The 7,500-nt window shown below is 45.5% G+C and overlaps 1 protein-coding gene across 2 annotated transcripts in view; it reads right to left on the bottom strand.

Moving 5' to 3' along the window:
* The window catches only part of sano (serrano), a 191,002-nt gene that overhangs the window by 177 nt on the left and 183,325 nt on the right, over nt 1-7,500 (bottom strand). For both annotated transcript variants that reach the window (XM_070145549.1, XM_070145551.1), the window contains one exon: nt 1-3,990. This exon is cut by the window's left edge and continues 177 nt beyond it. The gene's annotated coding sequence lies outside the window, so the exon portion shown is untranslated. The remainder of the gene's footprint in view (nt 3,991-7,500) is intronic.

Below are 7,500 nucleotides of genomic sequence, written 5' to 3' on the forward strand. Positions count from 1 at the left end.
TCCTTGTAATTAAATGTTAAGATTAATAAGAATATGTAAATAAGGGATACAACGTTTCCCTGTGAAAAGGTACACGCAACACACAAACACACTAACACTCAAAAAAAAAAAGTTAAAAGAAAACACAGGAGACGTTCTGGTAGGCTAATGAGTCGTCAAAAAAAAAAAAAAAATTGTTTACGTTTTTTTTTTTCGGGTCGGTTGGCGGAGGAACATAACACTGCAAATATAACACTGTGAACGGCACTGAATCGATCAAAACACTGCGTCATCTGCACCATAGTTTACAGTCACTACAGCGCGTGCTCTAAATACTATTTTGAATTCACGTAAACTGGTAAAATGTCGATCGAAAAGCAACGGTTTTCAAGCAATAGAAAACGAAGGTCATTCAACTGTCACTTTTCAAAAAATGTCCTCGCCTCTGATGACGTCATATGACTTTGCCTCTATCGAACGGCGAACGTCCAGCCTACACGAAACACTCTCATAAACGTAGCTTAGCTAAGTTTTCTTTAAATCAGCAAAAGAGATGAAGCTGAACCTGACACTGGCTCAACCCTCTATATGAGTATAATATTGAGCTTAAAAATCAGAATCTGGCAACTCGAGACTCAATGCAAAAGAACAGGTTGCGAAAAAAGAAAAAAAACATCTTCACCAAATTATCCTTCTATATATATATATATAAAATGTATATCCTCAAAACAAAAAGACAACTTGGCGAAGATGCTCTCTCTCTTTCTCTCTCTATTTTGACAATAATAAAAAAATGAATATGGGGAGATTAAATCCGAAGTTTTAAGTCTTATACAGAAGACTACTCAGGCAGGGAGGGAAATCCTAACATGGAACGCAATATGGCAACAACAGACCAGGGAGTCTCCTCCGTCTCCGAACCAAAAGGGGCTCTTCGGACATCCGGGCACCGCGTGACGTCATCAGACCAAACAGCTGATCTACTTCACAATGAGGCGTTGATGACAGGCGGGGGGGGGGGTGAAAGGAAGAGGGGGAAGGGGGGTAAAAATTAATAAATGGAGTTGAGAAAATCGAGTATTATGAAGGTGGGAGGGAAGAATGTGATATCTATTAAAAAAAAATAAAAATGCACTTGGGAGATAAATACATACATTAGAGGTAAATAAAATATGATGTTACTAATAACTGTTTCATCTGATGGCACCAAGCAGGGCTGTCACGTGACCAGCTGGTCGATAAATGAAAACAGACCGACAAAAATAAACGATAAATGGCCCTGGAAGAGTAAAAAACAAATGAAAAAGTAGACAGTAAACAAAACAAAAGTGCAATAAATACCAGACACGGAACGAACTCGACAAAGAAGTCAGAAAACAAAAATACAGAAGTACATATCCCTAAAATCTGACCCGCCAGAGCCCGCAAGCGATTCGAAGACGTTAGACAAATAAAAAAGACAAAAAAATACTGATAACCAAAAAAAAAAAAATAATAATAATAAAAAAAAATAAATAAAATAAAACATATATAAAAAATCTTAACAAAGTACACTTCGTAAAATCCATTACATACAAGCATATATACACCGGCTATTATACAGCTGCAGAAGGCAACGTAACACAATGGCTTCAAAATTGGAACTACAACAACACGCCTTAACGACCATTTCCGAACTACCGAAACGGCGCAAGGACAAATAGCTACGTGGGTTTTCATCGCCTATGGACTTTCGTGTAATATCACAAGCAAGGAGACCTGCTACTAATGCACGTGTACGAAGGTATAGCACAGAACCCTGTCACTCACTCTTGGAATGTACTACGGTGGATAGGCCTATATATATATTTTTTAACCCTCCTCTCTCTCTCTCTCTCTCTCCATTCCTAGGCCTCCATGCCTACCATGCGTCTCCATGAAGAGAAATGATTGGAAGAAGACGAAGGGAAGTCACTTTTCGGAAGGGGAAAAAAAATGACTGGAGTGTATATATATTTCCAAAAATCAATTTTCCAGTTCTGCGTCCTGCGCTCTGACTTCAGATGCGCTCCTGGACTCGCCCCAGCTGATCTGCATCATCGGCGTGACTCAGCAAATCATACTCTGATAATTCCAAAGCATGAAATTAACGACTTTAAGCTCCTTCGACCCAAGAGCGAGAATGCCGGGAAAAAAGATACGGTGGAATAGTTCGGGTAATGGCCACGGGCGGCGCTGGTTGTACTGCCGGGCCTTCGAGTGTGCAGAATCAATTAATTTTCCCTTGCGAACGACGGGAAGGTGCGAAGAACGGCAAAGCATGCTGTAGACTATCGCGGCGGCAACTGATGCTCTCCGTTGTCATCTCCGTTTGTTCAGCTAACGGCCCTTAAGCCGCGGCCGCTTAATGAGGTGGCGATGTGAAAGAGACAGAGAGAGAGAGAGGGATAAAAAAAAGAGCGTCTTTGTTGCCTTTTGTAACGCTTTGCTAATGGCCTTTGGGATCGGGTAAGTGGCTAACGGTGCAGCCTGCCACCTCCTTCGGCCTCTAAACCATGAGTTGCTGGTCACTTGATTCCTCCAGCAGGTTCGTCTCCCTTTTTTTTCGCGTGAGAACTGCGGACGTAGGAATGGGCAGCCTCCTCCTCCTTCGTTTCCCCCTTCTCCTCTTTCTCCATCTCCCCCTTTCTTTTTCCTTTAATTCTCCCTCTCTCCCTCTACTTCTCCTTCTCCCTCTCCCTTTTATTTGCCTTTAATTCTCCCTCTCTCCCTCTACTTCTCCTTCTCCCTCTCCCTTTTATTTTCCCTTTATTCTCCCTCTCTCCCTCTTTCTCCCCCTCTCTCTCACACCATCGCATCCTCCCAAATCCAATTTACTCGCAAACTCTCCTTTTTTTACTCTCCGAGACGCCAAGGAAACATCACTTTGGCCCAATAACTCTACAGAAGCAGCAGGTCTCCAGCAAGACTCTTAAGGTAGTGAAAGAGATTCAGAGAAGACATAGGATACAGACTAAAAACTCTTCAGTGTGTAGGAAAAAAAACCACTTCAGGGGGATAAAATCACTTCAGGATATTCAGAATTTGCTGTCCTCCCTTTTTTTTTTTTTTTTAAATCTTACGAGTCATACAATTTCTGGATTCTTTCTCCGCTGAAAGGAGAGTGTTTTGATAATGATAATAATTTCCCTTCACTATATTATCCTCTTTTGTTTCTTTTGCTTGAGTTTTTTTTTTCCTTCTTTCGTGCTTGGCGACGAAAGAAGAATGAGGAAAATATAGTGTCTCTTTTTTCTCTCTTTCCATCTCTCTCAACATGATCATTCATTCCCCTGTTCTCTTGCAATATACTTTCTTTTCTTAGATCACTCCCAAGCAACTTGAGAAACACGAAAGGAAAACATATACTATTCACACACAGCTGTCTTTGATCTGTAAAAAATGCCAAGTGTTTTATGGAAGAAACTATCACATTTCTTTTATAAGCAATTTCCAGAACATCCTTGTGCACCAATGTATCACATGTACACCAATCCGCTTTCCTAATCACCATATCTATCACTATATTTTGAATAGTGTCACCATCACTTCCATAACTACTCATATGTTCACATGTTCAAACTCACTTTCTCCAAAAAATAGTTTCATCACACCAATTCGGGGTACGGAAAAAAGAAGACAAAAATACATGTCCATTTACACCAATCGAGGATTATCACTGACTCTAATCCTTCCAATCTTCGGACTCCTGTCTTCCATAGATTCGAATCTCCTCAAGCAAGTGTTCCGACATCCACTCGCGAAGGAAAGACTTCCACTTAGGCTCCTTATCCTTCTTCTTCTCCTCCTTATCCTTCTTCTTCTCCTCCTTATCCTTCTTCTCCTCCTCCTCCTGATCCTCCCGATCCTTCTTCTTTTTCTTCTTCTTTTCTTTCTCTCTTGTTTTCCCTTCTTCTTCCTCTTGGCGTCTTCAGGTTCTCTGCTTCAGCCTCTTGGGGAAGATGCCACGTCACCGCAGTTCCGAAGTCTACCCTGAAAATAAAGAAAACGGGGATTAGTTTTTTTATAATTACTCTTTGAAGTACAGGATTAGGATTATAAAAAAATATTAAAGACAGGTGAGATCCAAGGTAGTTTAAGATAATAATCCTAATCTATCTATTACCATATTTTGTGAAATCCAAAGAAGCTTAAGATAATAATAATCTATCTATTAAGACATTTTGTGAATAATCGAATTTTCTGTTATGTCATGCCGGTATATTTACTTTTAGAAGCATTCCTTTTTTCTTTGTTATTTTTTTCCACTCATTATTGTTGAAGAAAACAATTAAAACAATATCAAGACGATGGTAATGGTTGGTCAAGGTGTGTGTGTGTGTGTGTGTGTGTGTGTGTGTGTGTGTGTGTGTGTGTGTGTGTGTGTGTGTGTGTGTGTGTGTGTGTGTGTGTGTGTGTGTGTGTGAGTGTGAGTGTGAGTGTGAGTGTGAGTGTGAGTGTGTGTGTGTGTGTGTGTGTGTGTGTGTGTGTATGTGTGTGTGTGTGTGTGTGTGAATTTTGCATGTGAGTGTGTTTGTGTATATGTACGTTCATATCTACATGTATGTGTGCGTATGTAGAGGTTTATCCATATGTTTATGTGTACATGTGCATCTCTGCATATACATGAACATCCACATCTATGTCCCCGTGCTTGCGTCCACCCACACGCGCATGTGAGCAAGTACCCGCCCATGCACGAGACAAGCGCGAAGTGATCCCCGCACGCCCGCCCGCACGCCCGCCCGCCCGCCCGCACGCCCGCCCGCCCGCCCACACGCCCGCCCGCCCGCCCACACGCCCGCACGCCCGCGCACGCCCCGCCCCCACTAATTAAAAATCGCACTTCGGAACCCCCGGCCGGATTGCGCCCGAGATCACCGACCCGGACGAGGCAGCCGGGACCCCGACGCCCGAATCCGAATCCGAATCGCCCAATCCGCCGATCGGGACGGGATCTCGAGGCGGCGGCGAAGGAGTTCCCAAGGACGGGAGCGGGAGAGAGGGGGTGGAGGGGGGAGCGGGAGGAGGGAGTGGAGGGGGGGCGAGAGAGAGGGAGAGGGGGTGGGAGGGAGAGGGGGGGAGCGGGAGGAGGGGGGGCGGGAGGGGTGGGAGCGGGGGAGGGAGCGGAAGGACGGGGTGGGTGGGTGGGAGGAGGGGGTGGGAGGGAGGGAGCGGGAGAGGGGGGAGTGGAGGCAGGTGTGGAGGGGGGAGGGGTGGGGGTGATTCCAGCGGGTCGAAAAAAAACAAAAAGTTATTTTTCGGGTCAGTTTTTTTTTTTTTTTTTTTTTTTTTTTTAATCGTGTTATTAATTTATCGATCGATTCATTCATATACGTATTTATCATTAATTTATTTATCTATTTCTTGCATGTTGTCTCAAGTTGAACTCTATTCGAATATTTCCCGCACACACACACACACACACACGCACACACACACACACACACACACACACACACACACACACACACACACACACACACCCGGAGGAGCCTGAGTGGGCGGTACGTGGCTCTTTAGACGCCCGCTGCATGTTGACTAGTTCGACCGGAAGTCGGTGTCGACGCGCCGGGGCCTGGCGTGGGCGGTTGGGGGAGGGAGGGGGAGGGTGAAGGATGGGGGTTGGGGTTGTTGGAGAGTGTCAGTACAGGTGTGAGATAGAGAAGGGGGGCTTTGGGGTTGGGTGTGGGCATGGAGACAGGAGGGTTTGGGGGTTGGGTGTGGGTGTGGACGAATGGGGGAGGGGAAGGGGGGGCTTTGGGGTTGTGTGTGGGCGTGGGGGAGAGGGGGCAGCTTTGGGGCAGGTGGCAGGCGTGGGGAGGGAAGGAGGGGGGGGCTTTGGGGTTGGGTGTGAGCATTGGGGGAGGGGGCTTTGGGGTTGGGTGTGGGCGTGGGGGAGGGTTTGGGGTTGGGCGTGAATGGGGGGGAGGGGCTTTGGGGTCGGGTGTGGGCGTGGCGAATGGGGGGAGGGGGCTTTGGGGTTGGGTGTGGGCGTGAATGGGGGGGAGGGGGCTTTGGGGTTGGGTGTGGGCGTGGGGGGGGAGAGGGAGAGGGAGCTTTGGGGTTGGGTGTGAGCGTGGGGGGAGGGGGCTGGGGTTGAGTGTGGGTGAATGGGAGGGGGTTGGGGTTGGGTGTGGGCGTCAGAGGGGAGGGGGGTATGGTTGGTGGGACATTGGAAGGAGAGAGGTGGGGTGAGGTGAGGAAGGTGGAGGTGATTCTGAAGGTTTTGAGAAGTTCTGGTGTGATGGACGTTGGGCGTGAAAGAGGGGGGGAGGCAGGTTGGGCGTGGAGGATGAGGGTGAGAAAGGTGGAGGTGGAGGTGAGCTGAGGTTTGGGGGGTTGGGGGGTTGGGGGTAAATGGGGTGGGTGGGTGGGGAAGACTGTGGGGTTGGGCGTGAGTTGACGGAAAGTGTTGAGTTGGGCGTGAGGATGCGTGTATGAAAAGAGGATTGGGGAGTTTGATTGGGCGGGGGATGGGGGGGAGGGGGTGCGTCGGACGGGCGAATGGGCGGTGAGGCGGTGACCGGCAGCCAGCTGGGTGAGCGAGTGGCGGAAGGGAGGAAGGGGGTGGGGGTGAGTGGATGAATTTGGATGAGTGAGGAGGAGGAGGAGGGGGTAGTTGGATGACAGAGAGAGAGCGCGAGATATGCAGAGAGAGTGAAAAAGGTAAGCCTAGATAAAAAAATAATAATAAAAAAATAAATAAAATATAAATAAAAATACAAAAAAAAAAAAAAAATAAAATATAACAAAATAAAATACTATCTAGCCTGCACAGAACAGGCAGCCAGGTGGTACCCACCTTTGAAAAAGAAAGAAAAGAAAAAGAAAGAGAAAAAAGGAAAAAGAAAGAAAGAAAAAAAGAAAAAGAAAAGAAAGAAAGAAAAAGAAAAGAAAAAGGGGAAAGAACGCAGAAAATAATAAGAAAATAAAAGAAAATAAAAGAAAAAGAAAGAAAAAGAAAAAGAAAAAGAAAAAAAGAGAGAAATACGAAAAGAAGAAAACAGAAAAGAATAAGAATAAGAAAAAGAAAAAAAGAAAAAAAAGGAAAAAAGGAAAATACGAAAGAAAGAAAAAAAGAAAAGAACAGAAAATAATAGGAAAAATAAAAATAAAAAAAATAAAAAAGGAAAGAAAGAAAGAAAGAAAGAAAAAAAAATCTCCCCCGTCCCAAAATCGACTGAATCTCGGCCCGGGTGTCGATCCGGCCCCTGGGAATCGCCCCGACACCTGCTCTTACACAATCAATAACACCATAAAAAAACACGTGTCCCTTTTGCCGATTTTATCCTCTCATCCCCTCCTGTCTCATCAGCTGTTGTCATTTTTTCGTTTCGTCATTCTCATTCAATATATGTCTCATCAAGCGCTATGTTTTTCGTTTTTTATCTACTATCATTTATCCCTTTTTATCGTTCCCTTCCTTTGCATATATTAAGCCGTCATCTGTCCGCCTGGAACGTGCTCGGAGAAAACGTGTTCTGGACATGTTTCCGAGCT

The sequence above is a fragment of the Penaeus vannamei genome, chromosome 34, assembly GCF_042767895.1.
Source record: "Penaeus vannamei isolate JL-2024 chromosome 34, ASM4276789v1, whole genome shotgun sequence".
NCBI classification, from domain to species: Eukaryota; Metazoa; Arthropoda; class Malacostraca; order Decapoda; family Penaeidae; genus Penaeus; species Penaeus vannamei.